Source organism: Cricetulus griseus, chromosome 2 (genome assembly GCF_003668045.3).
Source record: "Cricetulus griseus strain 17A/GY chromosome 2, alternate assembly CriGri-PICRH-1.0, whole genome shotgun sequence".
NCBI classification, from domain to species: Eukaryota; Metazoa; Chordata; class Mammalia; order Rodentia; family Cricetidae; genus Cricetulus; species Cricetulus griseus.
In genome coordinates this window covers 275,946,715-275,971,300 of record NC_048595.1, presented here as the reverse complement: position 1 = coordinate 275,971,300, position 24,586 = coordinate 275,946,715, and the positions used below count along the sequence as shown (strand labels likewise).

General features: G+C 43.5%; 1 long non-coding RNA gene and 1 other non-coding gene across 2 annotated transcripts; both read right to left on the bottom strand.

Annotated features, from left to right (window-relative positions):
• Positions 1-252: 252 nt before the first annotated feature.
• Positions 253-12,511, bottom strand: LOC107980042. The gene is made up of 4 exons (XR_004768029.1): positions 12,462-12,511; positions 8,617-8,748; positions 1,293-1,417; positions 253-449 (listed from the first exon to the last, which is right to left on the bottom strand). It is a non-coding gene; the product is annotated as an uncharacterized LOC107980042 (long non-coding RNA).
• Positions 12,512-21,111: 8,600 nt separating this feature from the next.
• Positions 21,112-21,194, bottom strand: Trnal-uaa. The gene has a single exon. It is a non-coding gene; the product is annotated as a tRNA-Leu (tRNA).
• Between the last annotated feature and the right edge of the window lie 3,392 nt (positions 21,195-24,586).

The window sequence follows — 24,586 nt, the reverse complement described above, 5'->3', positions numbered from 1 at the left end:
ACTCTGAGGTACTTCAAGAGGTTTACTTAGCTGAATTCTAAAACAGTAGCAAATTGGCCTTTATGTACCTGGAAACTAGAAAAGACAGTGGACTGAGGGAGTTCTGCTGCATCAACTTGGGAGACTACTTGGAAGTCAGCCAGTTGGCTTACTCTTTTGTCGACAACCTAGTGTTGAAAAGCATTTCTCATTCATATTTCACTATCAAGAAATCCAAAGTACCAAAACATACTGCAAATATTGTGAGTCTAGCATATTTTATTTAAGAAGAGGGAGAATTTAAGTTCTTTACCTGTTGTACAAAGTTTCTGGCCTTAGATCTATCCAGAAGTAGCAATGATGATTGGAGTACCAACTGGCTCCATTCCACCGTGGCTAGTCATCAGAAGACTTCCTTCTAGCGATTTGGTGATAACGTTAGCTCTGTACTCAAGCCTTGTTTCTGAGGACTGTGGAGCATATTTATTTAAACATGAGCATTATTGTCCCGTGATATATATCCACTGATCTTTTTTCTTCTTTTTCTCAGAGAGGATTTGAACACCAAACCACAGGCTTCATTTCTATCTGCTCCTCATCTCCTTTCTTAGTTCCCTTGTTCCAGATGAATCCTGAAAAATCCCTGCCCTGACTTTGATGGGACTATTGTTTCTGGCAATGTCCTAGTAAGGGTTATCATGGCTGTGATCAAAGACCAGGACCAAAACAACTTAGGAAGAGAAGGCTTATTTGGCTTACACGTCCACAGCACCATTCATTATCACAAGAAGTCAAGACAGGAACTCAAGCAGGGCAGGGACTTGGAGGCTGGAGCTGATACAGAAGACATGGAGGGGTGTTGCTACTTGGCTTGCTTCCACTGGCTTGCTCAGACTGTTTTCTTGTAGAATCCAGGACCACCTACCCAGGGATGGCACCACCCACAATGGGCTAGGCCCCAGCCCATCCCCATCAATCACTAATTAAGCAAATGCCCTACAAGCTTGCCTACAGCCTGATCATATATTTTGTTTTATGTTTGTTTGTTTGTTTGTTTGTTTTTCCCCAAGACAGGGTTTCTCTGTGTAACAGTCCTGGCTGTCCTGGAACTTTGTAGACCAGGCTGACCTTAAACTCACTGAGATCCACCTACCTCTGCCTCCCAAGTGCTGGGATTAAAGGCGTGTGCCACCACCCCACCCAGCTAAGCTTAGGGTTTAGACAGAAAGAAGGGCTATGTATAACTGAACAGTCTGACTGAGTGGTTGATTGCCCACCAGTGTCTCAGCTCCAAGTCTCTCCTGCAAGGTTACCTGAGAAGTTGCAACTTTCTCCTGGGCACAAGTTCCTCCTCTGGATACCCAGATGCTTCCTCTTCCAGCAGTGTTCCATGAGAAATTCTAATTTCTTCTGGTCCATTCTTTCAATAGCCTGATAGCTAAAGACGGGAGTACAAGTGTCTCTTTAGAATACACTCATTCTGCCAAATAGGCCAACTACACATGGGCTGAAAACTCTGGAATCATGGGCCAAAATAAAAGTTTGCCTTCTTATGCTAATTTTCTCAGCTATTTTCTCAGCAAGTGAAGCTAGTGATCTTAGCTGTAGAGAAAATTCTCTCTCCTTACAAATGTCAGTATATTCACCATCCAGGAAAACCTCCCCAATCTGTGCCTCAAGTGGCAATGTCCAGAGTTTTCATTGGACTTTGATTACATAGACATGGCGTTGCCTTACAACTGAATTCAGTCACCAGCCCCTCCCTCTCCCTGGAAATGGGGTCATTGCATCAGCGTTTCTATAGCTCAAAATACCCAACCCTTTAATCATGTGAGCAGCACACCCAGCATGTACTCAGATGAAGTTCAAAGAAAGACTTCCCTATCTCTGGGGGAAATTGTAAGAATGTAAAGTCATCCTCCCTCGGGAACCTGGGCCAAATGCCAGTCATTTTTTTCTTCTTTCAAGACAAGGTTTTCTGTTCTGAAACTCGATCAGTAAACCAAGCTGGCTTCAGACTCACAGAGATCCACCTGCCTCTGCCTCCTAAATAATGGGATCAAAGACATGTGCCTCCACTGCCTCGCATACATACATACATACATACATACATACATACATACATACTTTTAAATCCTTCAACAGCTGAAAGTCAGAAAGTTTATTTTTTAAAAGCTGAAGTGTGAAAACCCAACTTAATGGCGGTACACATCTGTAATCCCAGCACTCAGGAGAAGGGAAATTTTTTTTTAAAAAAATTAACTAATGCATTTATTTATTGTTTTAAAGATTGATCTTGACCTGTGCAAGCTCCAGCCAGACAAAATCCCAGCACCGAGGAGGGAAGATGGGCATGAAATCTCACCACTAGCTGAGGAGCAGCTGGTATTTTCTTTTAACAAGAAAGTGGCCCCGGGTAGGCTGACCACATGCCTGAGCAGACCCCACCCCCAACAGTAGCTGGGCAACCCAAACTAGACTGGAGGGTGAAAGAAAGAAAAAGAAGAAATCTCAAAGTTACAAGGGAAGGGATGGGAAGGTGATAACAGGAGGAGCTGGGGAGGTGTGTCTGTTGAAAATACATTGTGTGGAAAACTCAAAAAAATTAATGAAAATATTACAAAAATATTTTGTTTGTTATTTTCTATGTATAAATGTTTTGTATGCATGCATGCATGTACTCTGTATACACCTGGTCCAGAAGAGAGCATTGGAGTTATGAATGGTTCTGAGCCACCCTGTGGGTGATGAAAATCAAACATGATGTCCTCTGTAAAAGCAAGAAGTCCTCCCAACCCCTGAGCCATTTCTTCAGACCCAGATTTGCTTTATTTCTTATTTTTTTAAATCACTGTTTATTGAACAAGATTACAATTTGATATATATTTCCTATTTTCGGTGGGGGGGTGGTTTCTGGGTTTGTTGTCTAATTTTTTAAAGATTTTATTTATTTATTATGTATACAACATTCTGCTTCCATGTATTTCTGCACTCCAGAAGAGGGCACCAGATCTCACAATGGATGGTTGTGAGCCACAATGTGGTTGCTGGGAATTGAACTCCGAACCTCTGGAAGAGCAGCCAGTGCTCTTAACCACTGAGCCATCTCTCCAGCCCAACTCACATATTTATTAGCTATTACAGGAATGTTTTCTAGCTCAGTTAAGTTTACATGTTAATTTCCGATTTAAAAACCATCTAAACAAAGGTAGAATTTAGTAAAACTATCTTGTGTATTTTCTAAAGCAATGAATGGAGCCAGATGTTGTCTTGCAAGCCTGTAACCCTCACTAGCATCTGAGAGGTAGAAGTTGGAAGATCAAAAATTCAAGGCAGGCTTCAGCTACATAGGGAGATCCAGGTTAACCTCAGCTAGATGAGATCCTGTTTCAAAAAAAAAAAAAAAGAAAAGAAAAGAAAAAGAAAGAAAGAAACAGAAAAAGGAGAGAAAGAAGAGAAAGAAATGGCAAAATGCTGAAAATTTGAACTTTTTTACAAAAGCAAGTTTAATATTCTTATTAAATATTAGAAAAGTTCAAAAATTCACACAAATTTGATTAATAGGTTTTCAACTCCTGCTCACCATAATAAATTTATCTGATGATGCAGTAAGCCAGATCAAGCTAAACTGAAAAATATAGCAACAGGTATATTGAGCAAAGCAACTCCTGTGTGGGTTTCTGAGGTCCCAGAGATCAAAAACAGAGAAGTTGCACCCCCAAACTGAAGTGGGGAGATTTTATAGGCTGTAGGCGAGTGATGACTTGCCTGCCACAAGACTTGAGGGGCTAGTAACTTTGGGAGAGGAAGCTGAGGGGGTAGGGAGGGAGAAAGAGAAATGGGGCTTTCAGACCGTGCAGGAGAGAGTTGGAGACACCAACTGAACGTGAATGAAGCGAATCATTCTAGAGGTTAGCATTGGAAAACTGCCTATTGGAGAGTCGGAATTTTGAAAATTATTTTCTTGTGCTTTGTTTATAATTAGTTTTGGTCGTCTAAAAACTGATTGCAAGAGAAAAATTGGGCTGGAGAGATGGCTCCGTGGTTAAGATCCTTTGCTGCTCTTCAAAAGACCTGAGTTCAGTTCCCAGCACCCCATCTGACAGCTCACAAGCGCCTGTAAGTGCAGTTGTAAGGTATCTGAGGTACTCTTCTGGCCTCTGCAGGCACCTGCATGCAACACACACACACACACACACACACACACACACACACACCAAAAAAGAAAGTTAGACCCTAGCATTTTCCATCAAAATTTTCTTACACAGAGAGCACATAGTAGGTTGAATTTGGAAAGCAGTCATCATTAAGAGTGCAGCAGTAGGGAAGATTAGCATGAATGATTATGACCAACCAAGACTTTCCCCCCAGGAGCCTGTGAGGTATTCCCCAACAATGGACCAAGAAATTTCTGCCACAGAGAAATAAATGCTACTCAGAAGCATGACTTGGCAACTGTGGCAGAAGGAGGGCTGTGTTCCATCTCACCACCCAGGTTGCCACATTCCCTGAATGAAAATAGAGCTTGGATTTCTGCCCATTGTGTCCACAAAGTCAGCTCACACTCCTTAGGTGACCCATTTTTTTTTTTTTTAAGTCCACCTACCTGGCTGGGGAAAATTCAGAATACTTCTCCCTCTGCCTCATATTGATATAGGCAACATGTTTTAGCACCCTCCCCCGCCTCCGTTTTCTTTTCTATTTCAGTGAGGGGAAGGAAAGGGGATTGGTGCCTATGGCTACAATTAAGGAAATTGTTAAACAGGAAAAATAAAAAGCCTTCTAAAAAGGATATCGCCGGGCATTGGTGGTGCACGTCTTTAATCCCAGCACTCGGGAGGCAGAGGCAGGCGGATCTCTCTGAGTTCGAGGCCAGCCTGGTCTCCAGAGTGAGTGCCAGGATAGGCTCCAAAAAGCTACACAGAGAAACCCTGTCTCAAAAGACCAAAAATAAAACAAAATAAAAAGGATATCAAAGCAATGTACTAAAAACTTGCCAGCCTGATCTCAGAAAGGTCTATATGGCTTCAAACCCTCCAGTTTTCTGTCCCTTTTGCAGAACTTGAAGAATCAACCAGTCCTTAGAACTCATAGTTGAAACTCAATAAGAATCTTTAAAAAAATATATAGCTAGGGGTGGCCTCTCGGAAAAGATAAACAAAAATTTCCCAATGAATTCCAGGAGCCTCAACTATAATTGGGAGAATCTAGAACTATAAAGCCCAAGTGCTCTCAGCACTCATTCTCCAAAGTGTCATTCGAGTGGGCTAGAGGTGCATATTAGTTCGACATGCATACCTCCTGCTCCTTTTCAAGAGAATAAATAATTACAGTGATTTATCTTTGAAATGTGCAGCTTGGTGCCAGGGCTTCAGCCTGAAGTAAATAAAATGGTGAAATATATTTAGCAAGTGATCACCCAGGCACCAGCAAAGAGATAAAAGAAGAAAAGATCTCTTCATGATTAAAGAAATACACAAACACCAAGTTCTAGCAAAAGGGAAATAACCACAGACACTGTAAATCGGAATGAGGGGTGGGGACAGTAAGTCTTCCAAGTTTTAAATGTCCACCTTGATCCTAACCCCACCCCCATCCCACCCCAGGACAGGTCTGTTGTTTTACCTTCCTTACAGTGGCTGCACTTTTACATAGCTGCTCAGTGGCTATGGGGAATTCTGTTCCTCCAGAAATGGCTCTGTTGCTGCCACTAAAGGTAGTTCTAAATCTTTATCTATCTTATAAAACTCCAGATTCAAAGGCTGGGGTGAAAACCTGCACGCTCAGAGAGTTAGAATAGTGTCTGGCTAACTTTCTCTCTTTGCTGGCATCCCAGAAACTACTCCCTTCCACATAGTCCCAACTAACAAAACCATGCTAAGCTCCTCTCTGCTACTTCTTGTCGACCAGTTGCTAACCGGATTCTTTGAGCCCAGGTTAATTTTATTTAACATAAAGCAACGAATACATCTCTACATAGTTAACAAATGCAGCATGAACAAATACAACACATCTTTGCCTAGTTACACAAATATCCCACAACACAGGTCAGTCTCTCAGGTACCTTTGGCCATCCCATTTCCTAGACAATCTCCATGTGGTAAGGGTTCAGCTAAGTGCGGGTTTAGATTGCTATGGCCTCAAGGCCAACATGAGCAGTCAAGCTAGTGGTAGCCATTTGTGGTCCCTTCCTTAGATGGCTGTCAGGGCTCTGGTAAGACTGCCACTTTCCAGCTTTTTCTTTCTTCCCACACAGATTGGGATTCTATTACTTCTTGGTATTTTGACTTTGTTCAAGAGTACAGACTGGGGACCAACTTACAAACCAGTTCCCAGTGCTGGGGATCAAACCTAGAGTTTGCACATGCTAAGCAAGTGCTCGTGAAACTGAGTTACATCTCCAGACTAAATAAATGGCTTGTTTTTGTTCGTTTGTTGTTGTTTTGCCCTCCAACTCTGTGTAGTAAAGGACGACCTTGAGCTTCTGATCCTCCAGTCTACACTTCCCCATCTTGATAAGAGGTGAGCACCACTGCACCCGACTTCAAACAAATGACTTTCAAAAAAGTAGATATTTTGGTGGTGGTGGTGGTGGAGGTGGTGTTGGTGTTGGTGTGTGTGTGTGTTTGACTTAATTCCTGGGAAAATGAGAACAAACATCTAGTCTACTCACTTCCAGCTATGGGACAGACAAAAGACTAAAGTAAGAATACCATCCAATCCAAGTCTAGTTTAATGAACCAATGAATTGATTGGAGTTACTCATCGGAGTATGGGCAAGGGGTTACTTACAGTAACATGGACATAAAGGCACCTGCACCATCCAAAAAGTCAGCCCATCACAAGGGACTATAAAGGAAAACTAGATTTCAGGAGCTTACAGGCACCTGACGCACTAAAGACTCTCTACCTCTCGGCAATTCTTACTGCTTCTATAACCTTGGGAGGGAAGAGCAGAGCACATATGCTCAGTTTCTGGCTCTTCCTGAGGCTAGTGAGGTGTTGACCTCCGGAGTCCAAACAAGCCTCTCTTCAGAACTTCCTGAGTGTTTTACTTCATTTGAGACTGGGTCTCAGTTGTAGCCCTGGCTAGTCTGGAACTTACTATGTATGTAGATCAGGCTGATCTCAAACTCAAGAGATCCTCCTGCTTCTGCCTCCTGACTGCTGGGATTGAAGGTGTGTATGCACCATCACTCTTAGTTCAGAACATCCTGAGTCTTAAAGGAATCTCTCTCCAGAGTGGGATGCTCCAATTCAGAGGAAATCACTATACAACATAATGTCCACAAACCTGTTTCTGTAGGCTACCAGGCATTTATCTGCCTGTCAGTCTATGAGTATTTCATACACACACACACACACACACTGTATGTATACATATGTTCATATACTTAAATACAGCCTGATGCTCCTAGAACCATAAGAAAAAAAAATAAGCTAAATATATGAAGCCACTAGCAGTAGGTCCAAGATCTAACACTAATGCACAAAGTGACTTAGTGGAGCCCATTCTATATGGAGGGATACCTTGCTCAACCTAGACACAGGAGAGTTGGGGGTGGACAGGTGCCTGGGTCCTGCCTCAAGAAAATGATGGCATAGACTTAGTAGACTTCCTAGGGGAGGCCTTACCCTCTCCAAAGAGCAGATGGGAGGTGGAATGGAGTTGGGGGGGAGTGGGTAGGAGACGAAGGAAGGGGAACTGGGATTGGAATGTAAAAAAATTAATAAATTAAAAAAGAATGAGAGAAAATGATGCAGTTGCAAAATTAAGAGAAGCATAATCTGTAACAATGATGAAAAGCAGTGGACAACTAACATATAATGTTATCAGACGCAAATATCAGGTGCTATGACAGTTGATATCCTATGGTTCTGTATGATGAGCAGCTAGTAGGTTAATTTCTATCTAATCTAAATACATTGTGCTACATCATGGCTACAAACACTAGGTGATCGGAGTCTTTTAGGTCCATCACATTCGAATGGGACCACACTCAGATGTTGAGTGAAATATCCTTGTGTATGACTGGCGGTGGTATACACACTAATCCTGGCACTCAGGAAACAGGAGGATCTCAGAGTTCAAGGACAGCTTGGTCTACAGAGAGAGTTCCAGGCCATCCAGGAAACCCTGTTTTTCTTGGGGGGGGGGCGGGGGAGAAATAGCCTCATGTGACACAAACAGCACTTGGAGACCCTCTTCTCATGTTCTTTATTTTTATCTTCTGTGATTGGTGTTGACCTCAAACATACTATGTAACAGAAGATAATCTTGAACTTGGGATCCTCCTGTTTCCGCCTCCTATGTGCTCAGATGGTAGACATGCATTTTAAAAAGTGTGTGTGTGTGTGTGTGTGTGTGTGTGCTAATGATCAAACCCAGGGCTTGGTGCATGCTGTGAAAGTACCGTGCCAACTGAGCTACATCTCCAGCACTTTACATCCTTTTAAATTTCATTGTCACGTGTATGTTCTTGCCTCTTACCCTGTCTCTCTAGCCTCTCGAGCTTGGATATTTAATTTTTGAAGAAACTAGGACCAGATCCTACAGTTTCACAAGCTTTTGTCCCCGAGGTGTTCTAAGAAACAGAAATAAACACACACCCAGGCTCTTTTCTGTTTTGCTGATACCTTAATGCTGGTGCTATTTGCTGCATCTTCAGGCTAATACAATTTTCAAGGTCGATATTCAGGTAGTTGGGTTGAAGGTCTAATCATGCTCTTAAATTGCACGTCAGTATTTCAGAGCAGAATTGGGAGGACCTGTGATAAAAAGAAAAGGCTAAGTAAGGGCTGGATGTAGCTCGGCAGTAGTGTTTGGCATGCACAAAGTTCGGTGTTGGGATCAAATCCTGAGGTGGGGGTGGGGGCATAGAAGAGCTTACAGGTTAGCATGGGGGGGCAAGTAGTGAGTTTTTGGATTGCTCATAGTAATTCTAAAATTCACATTAATTTTCATTTCCATCAGGTGGAGCAACAGTGAGGAATCTCCGAAGCCATTTTTTTGTGTGTGTGTCTGTTTTCATGGGTGCATGGAGGTGAAAGACCCCAACTCAAGCCTAGCCTGATACCCACCAGCTTGTATTTAAAAATCACTCTGGCCACTTACAGCTCTGGGACAAAGAACACATGAAATGGTGGGTCATGATGACTAGTCTCTGGAAATTGTTATTATTACTAGTTTCTATTATCTTCAACAACTGTCTGGTTTCTAAAAATTGTTAAGGGTTACCCTGCTCCAGAGCACCCAAGTTTTGAAAATAAGTATAAGTCACTCTGTTCCCAGAAAAACCACTAGCTGTCCCATGGCTCTGCAGGTGTAAAAACCAAAATAACATTCCAAACCCCTCGTGGGCAAAATTGTAAGTTCAGTTCCCAGCTAATCAGTAAATGACTCATGTATGTTATAGCCAATCAATATGTTGTCATTCTCCTGCCTAGTGATCAAAAAGACACAAAAACTGCCTGCTTTGGAAACTCGGGGCTGCTCTCTTCCCAGGGAACGACCCCAAAGCGGTGGAATAAAATCCTTTTGCTTTTGCATCAAACTTGTATCCTGTGAGTGACTGTGGGGTGCGTCTCCCGGAATTGGACTTTTGGGTCCAACAGAGGCTGACATTGTGTGCTGGTAAAGGCTCAGGAAGGAGCTTTTCCTTGTTCACTTTCCCTGTGCCTTCCATCTTCATGGTGTGATGTGATGTTAACGCACCAGCCATCATATCTGTGTTGTGGGAACAGCCAAAACAGGCAACGAGCACTCTGGAAGGGTCTTTTAAGGACGTTTCTCTGGAAGCTGTCCAGCAATTCTTCTCCTTGGTCACTGACCAGGACTTATTTTCATGGCCTCTGGAAACTAAAAGGAAACTCGGGGCAATGTGGGCTTTTTCCTTGGCTTTGTGTCTAAACACGGTGCTTAGATTTCTATGGAAGAAATGGACAGGCGGAGACAGCCAACAGTCTGGGCAATGTTATTTTCTAAACAACTGGGGGCTAAATAAATAAAATCCAGATCAAAATGTCTATATTTATTTGATGATGACAGAGGATAAAGTTGCTACTTCGGTGCGGGAGGACTGATGTGCTTGTCTGAATTCCGTGAAAGCACAGTCCTCTCAGGCTCATCCTAAGCCACTTTTCCCCAGAGATGGCCGGCTAGGCGGAGCACCCCTACTCCAGGAGCCCAGAGAACCAGTCAGCCGAGGCAGTCACAGTAGGCAGACTCTTCCGAGCAGCTGCCAGCTTGCCATTGTCCCTAACAGACATGTCTCTGTTTCTTTGTTCTGTTGGACTCCAAGTACCCACCCGAGGACTGCCTCCCCTTGTCAAGTTCAGAAGCCTCTATGAGGTTCTCCCTGCTTGTCTGCTCAAATGTCCCTTTGTTTGGAAAGAATCTTCCCCCTTCCTCTGTCCTTGCCCTTTCCTCGCAACCACAGCCTCAAGAATGTGCTCTTTGCACACAACACTATCCAGCAAGAGGGCTTCAAGGGGCAGCTCCTGCACTTGCTTAAGGAGAGGTTTTGTTTGCTGCTGTTCCTGCTGCTCCCCCTGCTCCTCCTCCTCCCCCTGCTCCTCCTCTAACTCCTTACTTCTAGCAAAAATACTTGATCAGGAAGACAGGTTTTTCTCAAGTTGTTAGACCCCCGAAAACTCAAGTATCCGGGGTCCCAGGCCATGTTCTCGGTCACCCCAATCACCAGGCGGATTCGAGAGCTTGCTGCAAACTCCACGAGGCTTCATTGTAATTTAACGAGCTAACCCCATGTTAGCTCGGGTCTTTCACCCACCCACCATGGCGGATGGCTAGGAAAAGACCGCTCCTAGGGGCTCCCGAGAGATCTTATAGGACAGTGTAAGGGGAGTGTCTAGGGGTACGCACAGGCTCAGGATTGGTGTGCCTCCAGGCTTGGAGGGCTTGCCCTGTGTTGATTGGTCAACTGGTTGTTATGGCCCATAGGCCCTCCCAGGGTGGTTGCTATGCTCTCTATGTCATTGCTGTGTGCTTGTCTGTAAAGCACACCCAGGGTCGTAAAGCATAGCGCCACCAGCTAACTTCTGATTGGTTCCTTGTCACAAGGCAGGCATCTGACTTTCTAGTGTCTAGGACAAGGTCATAGAAGCACGTGTTCGGCTGTTATGGCTGCCAAAAGGGAAGCTGGTCCCTTCAAAGTGACTTTCATATCAGGTCTCTAAATGTCAGGGAGCCTAGATTAAAGGTCTTAAAGCTGGGTGTGGTACAACATACTTCTAATCCCAGCACTCAGGAGGCTGGGTGGGACAGGAGGACCATGATTTGGAAGTCAGCCTGAGTGCAGGGCAAGATCTTGTCTCAAAAGGAAAAAACTTCCCCCGACTCCAACCCACCAATCATACAAACAAAGGTATTAAAAAAAGAAAACAACAACAAAAAAATTCTAAACTTCCATTGAACCTAAAATGTTCCCTGAGATCTGTATTTGGGACGGCGATATTCTATTTACAAGTACTTTAATCTCATAACTATGTATTAGACAGAACTTGCTCTAAAAGTGGTGCACATTTTTCTTCCTGGATTAGGTTTTAATTCTACAGCAAGTGACAATTCAATAGGACCTAGGGGCTCAAGACACTGCTAAAAATGGCTGTCTAGTAGTATAGTTGGTCTGTTTGTAAGGCTCCTAGCAGTGAGACCAGAACCTGTCCCTGGTGCTTAGCTGGCTTTTGGGAACCTGTGCCCCATGCTGGATTACCCTGCCCAGCCTTTGGGGGAGAGGGGCTCAGTCCTGCCTCAACTTGATGTACCATGCTATTTTCAAGCCCATGGAAGACCTGTCCCTTTCTGAATGGAGATAGAGGAGGAGGGAGAGGATGTGGAGGGGGGAGGTTAGATGGAAAGCAGAGGCAGGGAGGGGGGGGGGAGGGGAAACTGTGGTCGGTATGTAAAATAAAAGAAAAAACTTTAATTAACAATGGCTGTCCATGGAGGTGAGGCTTTAGTTAAGTTGACAGCATGTTTGTGTAGCAGGCATAAAACCCTGGGTTGGTCCCTAGCACCCCATAAAACAAACATGGTCACATGGGCTGTATCCCTAGTACTTGGCAGGTGTGGACAAGAACATCAGAAGTTGAAGGTCATTTTCAGATGTGTGAGTTTTAGATCACCTAAGATAAATGAGAACTTGTGAGCAGGAGTTGGGGGAAAGATGTTGGCGGGGATGAGGAGGAGGGTAGAGTTGCATATACATCATTAAGGAACTGAGACACTGGTAACTCTTTGTCCCAGCCACATTAAACTGTTTTGCCCTTGAAAATGCCTATGAGACAAGATTCAAACCTGATAATAACCATTGAACTGGCCTAATGTGAAAACAGAAAGGGGCCCTATGGCTCTGAGACTCACTAGAGACAATGTGGAAAGAGCAAGGATTCAGAATTCTACCACATTTTGGGTCTCCTCACTTACCCCCACACACATTAAATCCCACCAGGTCTTCACTTACCAACTGATGTCTCCAGTTTATCTGACCCCTTCTGATCTGAAAAGAAGAGGAAGAAACCAATGTGGACTCATTAATAACTTATTGGATAAAACAAACTTGAAAAATAAGGTCTTTTTCTTTTCTTTCTTTCTTTTTTTTTTTTGAGTCAGGGTTTCCTTGCATAACAGCCCTGGCTATCCTGGAACTCCCTCTGTTGACCAGGCTGTCCTTGAACTCAGAGATCTGCCTGCCTCTGCTTCCTGAGTACTGGGATTAAAGGTGTGAGACACCACCGCCCATCAACAAGATATTTATTTATTTTGATAGTGTGCAATTTCCAGAAAATTTTGTGATCTCAAAAGTCAGTTTGGAGTAGGTTAAAAAAAAAAAAAGAGTGTTTATATTCACAAAGAGTATGGATCGGAGAGTCAATTCAACATGGAAAGAATATCTTTAATCAAAGCATTGTTGTATTTAAGATGATATCAACAGAGCTGGCTGAGGTGGCAATGCTGGTGATCCTAACACCTGGGAGGCTGAAGCAGGAGGGTCATGAGTTTAAGGCCAACCTGGGCTATACAGCAAGATCCTGTTTCACAACAGAAACAAACACAATCACAGACATAAAACCAAAAGGACTGGAGCAGCTGTGTGATGCAGGGGCAGTCGAAGGCTGGACTGACAAGTAGAGAGGAAGGGAACCCCAAGGGGAGGACCTTTGTGTCCAGACCTACGCTTCATTTCTTCTCCAGCCAGAACAGGGACAATCTGTTCTCAGCTTTGGCCTGAGGATTATTTTCTGGAGACTACAAATCCAAATCAAAGACACTGACGAACTGATTCAATCCCAAGGAATATGGGGGTCATTTGAGATCATTTGTCCTCTTCAACATTTACTTGTTATTTCAGGCTAAGAGGGGACAATTTTGCACGCTGTTCTTTGTCCTGCACCAAAAGGACTAACTAACTATGTCATCTAGTCACAGTAGAAGAGCCAACCTCTATAGTAACAGACTTCGGTGGCAGTCACACATAAATTACCTTGCCACACCTGAAAGCAGAATGTTATTGATAATTTTTACGATTATAATATGATAATTTTTACATGACAATATAAAAATAATATGATCATTTTTTACATCTTCTCGGTGATAGAAATTTCTTATTTTTTCTATGTAGAATAAAAATATTAAGTCAGGTTACATTTTAAATGGCTAAGCTGGGTGTGTCAGAATTGCTAGTGTTTAAAAAATGTGAACAACATTCTTAATATAGCTATTTGTGACTAACCAGTGGGTGTGACACCCAGGGGAAAACAATAAACTCACTCACTGTATCTGGAAACTCAAGAGTTTATTTTTCTTTCCTTTTCAAGTTAGATTTCAGGACATTACTTTTTTTAAACAAGACATAATTTAAGGACTTACCCAAAATTCCTCCTTTGAACAAGCTGCTGCTGATGGGAAAACTAGGCATTTGAAGGCTGTTAAATGACACAAGAAGCTCAACAAACAAATCAGAAAAATGCAATCCATGCCTTCCTCTAAAATCCCTGTCTTTGAAATCAAATCTTATTTTATTGACCGGTAATTGTTACGGGAATGCATGATAAAAGTAATGGATTTCACGAGCAACCTTGGCATTGTATAAAAACTGATCTGTCAATTCCATCAGTGCAATGATATCCTAATCTGTTGCACATTCTATATGCCAAGCCCGTGCTAAACATTACAGCAGTGTCAGATTGACTCCTCAGAACAAATTGTTATAAAGATCTTTATAGGTGAGGCCACAAAGAGTTGGAGAACTAAAAAAAAGTCTGGCTAAAAAGCAAGGGGTGGATCTAAGGTTAAAACTTGAACTGAGCAGGGCAAAAACCAGCAGGGCTGGATTCTCAGTGAAGGGCTTTAACAGGCCCAAGCATTGGAAAGCATGGTGACAGCAGGTTTTGTCTTTTACCCTTCTCCACCTTGATAAAAACTGTTAGATTATATTCTAAAGCTAGCCCCCAAGGTCCATTCCCTCATTTGGCCTCTTTCTCCAGCTGAGGCTGACTACCAAGGTCCAGCTATCAAAGTATTGAAGTCCAGCAATCAAAGGCCCCCTTTTGCCTTACCTAATTAACATGCTCAATCAAAACAAACCAACTCATCCTAACACAGGGTTTCTCCCTTTCCCTTTATAAACTACAGTTTGCCTATGGGTCATGTCTGTCTCCTCTCTATGTAGTGTCAGTCTTTTGTTCCCTCTCTGGGGCAAATATCCCTTCCCCCTCTCTCTTTCCCCCTTTCTCCCCTCTCCCTTGTTCCTTTTCCCTTCTCCCTCATCTTCTGTCTCCTGTCTTTGCCTCTTATTCTCTGTTCTCTGTCCCTCTGGGGCAAATAAACCGCCTTTGTGCTGAGAACTTGGTCTTTGTGCATCCTGTGCTGACTCTTGTCCTTTCTGACTCTCAGTACTGGAGAGGAGGAACAGGAATGCCATGAGTTCAAGACCAGCATGGGCTACATAGTGAATTTGAGGCTATCCTTGGCTAAATAGTGAGACCTTATCTAAAAGCAACCAAGCAAGCAACCAAAAACACCCACTTCTTCAGAAAACTCATTTTTAAAAGGAATTTTGTTTTTTAAAAATTTATTAATTTTTATTTTATATGCATTGGTGCTTTACCATGGGTGTCAGGTCCCCTGGAACTGGAATTACAGACTGTTGTAATGAGTTGCCATGTGGGTGCTGGGAATTGAACCCAGGTCCTCTGAAAGAGCAGTCAGCACTCTTAACTACTGAGTCATCTCTCCAGCCGCCCCCCCCCCCAAAAAAACCTCTTATACTATGTAATTAGTAATGCCAGTTCTGTGTTGCCTCATGGGTGCATGTTCTATACTGTGGATTTTACAAGTGTGCTTACTTCTGTGTTGGGGGATATTCGATCACATTGTGACCCCTAAGTTTGCATTTGCATTAATAAAGTAAAATTTACTTTGGGTCAGGAGGCTGCATTAGCAACTAGTTGACAGAAAGTAATCAGAATCTCAAAGGGCATCCAGGAGAGATAGAGAGTCACAGGAAGTAGTAGGGTGGGGGTTGGAGTGGCACGGGTTTTTCTAGCTTGGCAAATTGGAAACACCTGTCTTCATAGACGCCAGCAAGGAGAGAGAGGGTTAGCTAGTTGGTACTCAGTCTCTCTGAGCTTGCAGGTTTTCACCACAGCCTTTGAATCTCCAGTCTTAGTCATAATTAGAATAATAGAGATTTAGGTAAAGCTACCATTAGCAGCAGTGACAGAGCCAGGAGCAGAACTCTCACCAGGCTACTGCTATAGAAGCAGACCAGTCACTATGGAGTTGCAATTGTTGGCTGAGAAGCACTAGATTAAGGTACAGTCACTGTACTGAAGTTAAAAGCAAGACTTCTGTGTGTACTTCTGTAGCGGGGAGATTGCAGAGCTTGAGACAAATATTTTTTAAATTTGTTTTAAATTATGTGTGGGTATGTTTATCTGTATGGGAGTATGTGCACATGAGTTCAGGTAGAAAGGTGTCAGGTGCCCTGGAACTGGAGTTGTGGGCAGTTGTGAGCAACTATGTAAGTGGTTGTGAGCCACCAAGTGAGTTCAAGGAATTGAACCTATGCCCTCTGGAAGAAAAACCAGTGCTCTTAACCATTAAGCCATTTCTTCAGCCCCAACAGGCAAATACTCTTTTCATTATTGTTGTTATTGCCTTCTTTTCTTTGAGATGGGTATGATTTTCTATAGCCTGGCTGGCCTGGAATTCACTGTGTAACTCAGGCCTCTGAGTGATGAGATTTACACACTTTCACCAGGCCTGGTTTATCTTTTTCCTTTTCAAAATTTTATTTTATGTGCATTGATGTTTTGCCTGCGTGTATGTGGGGAGGATGCCAGATCCCCTGGAACTGGAGTTACAGACAGTTGTGAGCTGCCATGTGAGTGTTAAGAATCGAACCCGGGTCCTCTGGAAGAGCAGCCAGTTCTAGTAGGGGAAGCTGTAGCCACACCTACTTAGGGGCTGGCTACAGGTGTGCCTGACCACGCTTGCAAGGGCGTGGTCAGGGTGACGTAGAGTGAGACTTTCAGGGGACTGAGTTTTTCTCTTTCGGTTTCACTTTTGTACTTGTGGTACAGACTGCTGCCACGCCGGCTAGCTAGGTTGCTCTGTAAATAAGGCTTTTCCCTATTAAATACCCTTATATTTCTACCTGACTCCGTATTGGTAATTTCCCACTATAAGTTCTCTTAACCACTGAGCCATCTCTCCAGCCCCTCATCTTTTTTCTTAATAATCCATTTTAAAATATAACTTTAAAAATTACCTTTTCCCAGGCGGTGGAGGCAAACAACTTTAATCCCAGCATTCAGGAGGCAGAGGCAGGTGGATCTCTGTGAGTTTGAGGCCAGCCTGGTCTATTGGGTGAGTTCCAGGACAGCTAGGGCTGTTACACAGAGAAACCCTGTCTCAGAAAAACAAAACAAAAGTTACCTTCTATCAGGTGTGGTGGAGCACACCTTTAGTTCCAGCACTTGAGAGACAGACACAAAGGAATTATTATCTCCATTGAGTTCCAGGCCAACCTGGCCTACAAAGTTAGTTCCAGGTTATCCAGGGAAGTAGTGAGACCCTGTCTGGGGGTAATAGTACCTCTTCAGATAACTGACAATCTCACTACACTATAGATAGCAATGAATGAAATGGCCCAAAGCACAGCCTAACCCCAAAGATAAATTTGAGATTGGAATTGCTCATGCACATGGTAAAACCTTCCAAGATAGAAATGACTCATAAGTGACTTGAAGGTTTTCCCCCCTGGGCTTCTGAATTTTGGCACTAGCTAGTCTAGAAGGGAGAAAGGGGGAAGACAAAAGCAATAGCAGAAAGCCTGACCCATATTGTGTGAAGTCTTTTTTTATTCTTCCTTGTATTGCTGAAGTTCTGGGGCCTGGGGCCTCCCACATAGAGCAGGATGTCCTTCCAGAGTCTGATAATTCTTTTGTTGTTGTTGTTTATCAAGACAGAGTTTCTTTGTGTAACTTTGGAGCCTGTTATGGAACTGGCTCTGTAGACCCGGCTGGACTTGAACTCATAGAGATTGGCCTGCCTCTGCTTCCTGAGTGCTGGGATTAAAGACGTGCTCTACCACTGCCTGACCAGTTTGCTAGTTTTTAGGGGTTCCACACTGCTGGCTTTACCTAAACCAGTCAATACTCAGCCTGCTTCCCTTCTTTCTGTGCAAACCACACCTTCCCTGTACTTCCTCTGCCTGCTGACTGACCTTGAGACTTCTGCAATGGGCCACCTAGGACCAGGCAGGACTCCTGTCACAGGGATCTGTAGTGTGGAATCTTCTTTTACAGCAGTCGTGTGTGTGTGTGTGTGTGTGTGTGTGTGTGTGTGTGTGTGTGTGTGTGTGTACAGTAAACATGGTTAAAATGCATCCAAGGCACGTTTTTACCACATACCCTAAAAGAGAATGCTCAAGGATACAATGTACAGAATCAGGTGTGAATTTTTCCATTGGATTTTGAGGTCATTCACTTATTCAGTGAATGGAAAGTGAGTGCACATAAAATTCTAGAGATGCTCTGTTACTCATGATTCCCATTTCACGCTGGTGAGCACCCAGTGCTGACCCTGGTCAGAGATGACTGATAGGGGACAGTGCTGATCCCAACTGATTCATTTCCTGTGTCCCAGTCACAGACCCTCACTGCCCAGGGCAGTCAGTCTGCTCACACTGGGATGTCACTCCACACATCTCTATGTCGACTTTAGTCTGTGAGCAATATTAATGTCTATCACCTATGATTCTATTTCAGTCTGTCTGTCTGTCTGCCTGTCCTTCTTTCCTTCCTTCCTTCCTTTCTTTCTTTCTTTCTTTCTTTCTTTCTTTCTTTCTTTCTCTTTCACTAGGCTCTCATTATCTAGTCCTGGCTGGCCTAAACTTCACTATGTAGATGAGGCTAGTCTCAAACTCACAGAGGTCTACTAGCCTCTGCCCCCCAAGTGTTGATATTAAACTTTGTGTGTGCCACTATGCCCATTCACTTGTATCATTTTTTTAAATGCTGCAGACAACAATCATTCCCTTCCGGGTACTCTGATAAAAAGTCTAGGAATACTGAAATTTATGTTAATGGAAATTCAGTTTAGCCAGCTTGGTTCACAATGGCCTTGTGTCCAATTATAGAAAATTAATAGATGTATGCTTTCTGCCTCTACAGCTAAACTATCTTGAGATTCCATTTTACCCCAGTCAGAAAGGCTGCCATTAATAAATCACAAACAAACAAACAAACAAAACAAAACAAAACAAAAGCTGGCCATAGTGGCCCATGCCTTTGCTTCCAGCACTCAGGAGGCAAAGACAGGCAGATCACATAGTTCAAGGCTAGCTGGTCTACATAATAAGTTCAGAATAGCCAGGACTGAATAGAAAGACTCTCTCTCTCTCTCTCTCTCTCTCTCTCTCTCTCTCTCTCACACACACACACACACACACACACACACACACCCCAAATCAAACACACTCTGGCCAGAGTGGAGGTGGCAGACCTAGTACACAGCTAGTGGGAATGTAAATTAGTCACAGGTACTATGGAAATAAACAATAGAAGCTACACACACACACCCCTAAAAATAGAGTTATCATATAGTGTACTACTCCTGGGTATTTACCAGAGAAGTCTAGGTCAGCAACCACAAAGACACATTCCAGACGTGTTTACTGCTGTATTTTCCCCCAACAGCTAAGGAGAGGGGCCAGCCTAGGCATTTAACAGTAGATGAGTAGATACTGAAAATTCGGTATACATGCACAATGGAGTTTTATTCAACCATATCTAAACAAAATTATGCCATTTGCAGGAAAAAGATGAAGCTGGGTCCAAAGGTGGAAGGGGCAGTATAAGGGAAGAGGAAGGGAATGGGATACACAATTTTGAAAATGTCGTTATGAAATACATCATTTTGTGCTATGAATATGCTACTAAAAATTTTAGAGCTTGGAGCATTAAAATTTACTTCATATGAATAATTAGCATGTGTATGAGGTGCATAGCCTGCACCTGATTTGTTCATTGACTAATTGAAACTGTGCCTAAAAATGAAAAACAGGCTGTATAGAGCTGAAGAGATGGTTCAGCAACTAAGATCACTTGTTGCTCTTACAGAGGACCTGGGTTTGGTTCCTAGTGCCTATGTGACAGTTTATAAACTGTATTTCCAGTTCTGTGGGATTCATGGCTTCCTCCTGGACTGGCACCAGGCACCCAGGCAGTGTTCTTACATACGTTCAGACAAGCATGAATAGATATAAAACAAATGACTAAAAGTGGAAAACAAAAGAAGCTAATCAAAGTCCCCAAGCTCCAACCTACTACTGAGGAGGATTAAAAAAGCTTCTTGTGTAGGAATCTTGCAAGTGACCATGATAATATCTGTCTCTTAATGCTTGACTATATATAATATATATATATATATATATATATATATAATCAAATATATATGCATATATATGTACCTTTAACTTCATAACCATCTTCAAAGTACGAAAAGAAAATGTTTAATTGAAACAAAGATCAATGAAGCCAGAGAAGGCTTTTATCATAGAATTAGAACAATGCTCCTGAAAAGGTACCTTAGTGATGAGTGAGTCTGTTTAATGGAAGATTATTTATTAAAGATTTAAAGGGGGGAGGTTAACTTTCTGTCTGTTAACATTGGAGGTTAACATTGCCTTAATCTCCTAAATACAGTTATTCAAAAATACCAGGATTATCTAAGCAAATAAATTTACCTTAAATTTACCAGTAGGTGGCACTGTGTAAATATACTGATAACATTTCCACAGAGTTCTGAGCCGGACTGGAAAACGAGATATATCATCTTGAAGCGGAGCTTTCGATGTAAAGAATATTTCTACGACTCTAGATAATTGAGTGGGGCCCAAGGATCAAATGAAAATAAAAGACCAATGTTAATGATCAATGTCTCCTAAGTTTTATGATTGTATTGAGGGATTCAATCACTGTCTTAGTTTCAAGGCTGGGGAGTTCCTTGAGCCGCACTTACAAATTCTGTTTAAGATCTTAAATTGTTTCGATTAAAATACTTTTGAAGAAAATAGGAAAAAAAAACACGAAAATATTTCCAATTCTGTGTCTTCAGAACAATGGTACCTTCTCGGAGTTAACGGAAGGGTTGCATGGTAACAAGTTAAACTTTGGAGACAAAAAAAAAAAAAAAAAGAAAAAAAGAAAAAGAAAAAAAAGAAGGAAGGAAGGAAGGAAGGACGGAAGGAAGGAAAGAGAAAAAAAAGAGAAGAAGGGACTGGAGGGTGGGGACAGAGGAGAAAGAGGTGAACTTGCTTTTCCCTTCTGTGGAAAAGTACTTTTGCAAAAAGTTAGTTGATAACCAGCCCGCCGCGACGGGCCTCCTCCCGCCAGGCAGGGGTAGCAGCTGGCCGAGGTCTGCAGTCCCCTGCCGTGCACAGGTCCCCGGAGACTAGGTGACCTCACTGGTGGAAACTAGGCTTGCAGCTGTAACCAAGGCTGTAACTGCATTTTTTTCCAACTGGAAATCAGAATACTAGTTTTTCAAGGGATCTGGGCCTAAAAAACCTGATACCTTGGGAAAAAGAACAAAATTAGCACTTATACCAGGAGTGGGGTTCGAACCCACGCAGACATACGTCCATTGGATCTTAAGTCCAACGCCTTAACCACTCGGCCATCCTGGTCCCGGCGTGCACTGTTGCTTCTGCTTTTCCTACAAAGCTTACACTACCGTTCTCTTTCCTTGTTTTTAAAAAGGATACTCCAGTGCGAGCCGGCTGGCGCTCTCGGCTTTCCCGGCCCAGCTACCGAAGCTCGATGGCTGCCTCCAGGATTTCGCGTCGCGGCAGCCGCTCGCTGTCGCCCCGAGCTCCTGGCGGCGACGGAGGAACTGCAACTGCAGGAACAGCGCGCGGGGCCGCGCTTGGAGCGGGCGAGCGGGCGGGCGGCCCCGCTGGCTTTGCTTGCACATTGGAGGTGCGCGGGCGCCGCACACAAACCCCACACTTAACTTCTGGGCTCCAGAGCAGACGTGTGACCGAGTCCCTCGGGTGGCGTGTGGACGGGGTCGCAGGGCAAACTTCAGTTTGTTTCTTCCTAATCGAATGAGGTGCTGGGGCCCTGCACCTGTGCGCCGCTTGCCTTTCCCGCCCGTGGGGCAAGACACACCGGAAGGAGCCTCTGGAGAAAGCTGTGTGGGCAAGGCAGTGTGGCCCACTTCCTAATTTTCCTCCCTGGTGGCTGCAGGGACTGACCCCTTTGCTCTGCCTCAAATGCAGAGTCAAGGCCTCCCGGGTTCCTGCCATCCTACCTCTCACCTAGAGGGCTCTGCTCCCTTGATTTTAACTTGTTCAGTGTTCTACTTTCGTTTTTGTTGCCGTGATAAAACACCATCAGCAAAAGGCAATTTAGGGGACAGGGGCTTATTTACATTACATTGGCCGTCACCCAATACCCCAGGACCCAGGCTAGGTGTTCTGCAGAGGCAGACAGGGGGCTGGTGGCTGAGCCTTGCACTGTCCATCCCACATTGTTCCCCCAAGGCCCTGTTCATCATACAGGGACGGTGACTTCTGTCTTTGACTGTGAATTTACATAGATCTGTTTCTGCCTCCTGAGCCACCAGAATGTGGTTTCTACTATGATCTGTACATCCTTCAAAGTTTGGGTCCTGGTACTCTGACTAGGAGAGGAGATAGAATAAAGAAAGGACAGACCAATGGGCACACACACAATGAAACTGGGATCCCGGTGGGGTTCTTTAACTGAACTGAAATGTGTTTATTAGGTACAGCAGAAGAGAAGGGGTTAACTAATCCTGGTAGGTGATGCCTGCAGGTGAGAAGTCCCCTAGTCTTTGCACACACTGGTCAGCTGCCCATTAACACAGTCATGCCTCTGAGAAAAACTTTGCCTTTCTCTTGAGCCTGAGCCACATGGGTAATGGCTTTGCCAAATTGTTCCCTGGGTCAGAGGCCTTGAAGTCCTTGACATGGCCGAATCCATGTCAAAATGCACATTCACTCTGGACTTCAGTCAGGCCTTCCTCTGCCCCCTATAGCTGAGCATATGTGAAGTCAATCAATTCTGTGTCCTGCTCTGGGTCTCCTCTGACAGATGCCGCAAAGAGACATGTGGACTGAAGTTCCCACAGACAAAAGAAAAGCTACATCCATGTTAAAGATTCTATATGGCTAATTGAATGATTATCCTGAGCTATTTTTTAGCCCCTTTACTAGCTGCTCATTGCCCACCTCTGTGTTGGACCTAATGTTCTTGTGACCGTGAGGAAATCCTTTTGAAAGACACTGAGACCACTAGACTCCACCAGCTCAAGAGCTAAGAATATCGTCAGATATCATCTGAAGCAAATAGCAAAGAATCCGGTCTTTGTAGCAACACTCTACCTGCTATTCCCATCAGTGTTTTTGAAAAGCATCTGGTTTATGGTTTTCTTTTGTTCTCTAATTAAAAACAAAACAAAACACTTCACAAAACTCTTACCACATCAGAGCATGATATTCAAAGTAATGCAAGTTTGTGTTCCCGGGCTGTGACCATTCAGATTTGGCTCCAGAGTAAACTCTCCTATTCCCTTTGAAGTGCGTGCTGTGTTTTTGCATCCATACATATAAGGTTACTGGGGCAAGGAACAAGAAGCAGAAAGGATTAAGTTTTGTGGTGTGCATCTATGATCCCAGTGTAGTCATGATCTATACCACAGCATTACCACCTGAATAGCATAAGAAACAATGATCTTGTAAGGTAGAACGGAGCTGATGACATTTCTGATGACCGAGTACAGGGCGGCTGCTGTGGTGCAGCATGGGATTCCTACATTTGTAGTGATGCAGGTGTGAACAGACCCTCTCTGGCTTGGCCAGTTGTACAACTGACTCCTCTAATTACTGCAGCATTAATAAAAATGATAAATGGCTGTGTTACAGCTTTGTGTTTTTATTACTTTTTTGTATGTAAGTACTCAGGGTTTCAGTGTATGGCTTTGACTTTCTTCTTTTTTTTATTGATGTTAAATTAACATACAAAGCAATGAATTTCATCCTGGCATTCTCATAGAGCTCATCCCTCTTCCCAATGGTCCCTCCCTTGTGACACATGAACCTCCACTTTGGGTTCTCATTCTTACCCCAGGTAGTTCCCCCTTCTGTTTCATGTCAGATGTATTTTATGATCCTTTCTTTTTCCGTCTCCCTCCACTAAAATCTCTTCTTCATCTCTCATGGTTCCCTTTCTACTTCTCTCTCTCTTTCATACACACACACACACACACACACACACACACACACACACACACACACACCACAGACACAGGGTGGGGAGAATTTAAATCTAGAGTCTGCACATCACAGAAAGAATGTGTATTTGTCTTTGTAAATCTGGCTTATTTCACTTAACATAATGTTCTCCAGTATGCTAGTTGGCTTTTCTGTTTTTGGTTTTCATTTGTTTGTTTGTTTGTTTGTTTTTGTCATCTTGGACGCAAGCTGAGTCATCTGGGGAGAGAACAAGATTTGAGGAAAATTTCTCCATCAGATTGACCTGTAGACAAGTGTGTGGGGAGTTGTATTGATTAATGATTGATGGGAGAGGGCTTTACCCCACGGTGGGTGGTAACACCCCTGGTCAAGTGGTCCTGGGCTGTACAAAAAAGCAAACTGAAGGAGCAGTGAGAACAAGCCAGTAAGCAATGTTCCTCCATGGTTTCTGTTTCAGTTTTTGTCTCCAGGTTCCTGTCTTGAGTTCCTGCCCTGACTCCTCTTGGCGATGAACTGTGACTTCTAAACCACACAAACCGTTTCTTCACTAAGTAGCTTCTGGCAGGGGTTATTACAGCAATGTGTTAAATCCAAAGCGGGCCCCCGAAATGGCAGTGCTTCTGACAATGTCCTACATGATGGTCTGGGCTCAGTTCAGGGTGGACTCTGACTGGGTAAACAGAAGGACTGGTAACCAATAAACAAAAATCTAAATTCAGCATTCCCCAGAAATCTTGCCATTCGGGTTTGTTTGCCAGTTGCTTCCAGCCAGCAAGATGTTAGGTTCAAAGTGAACCCCC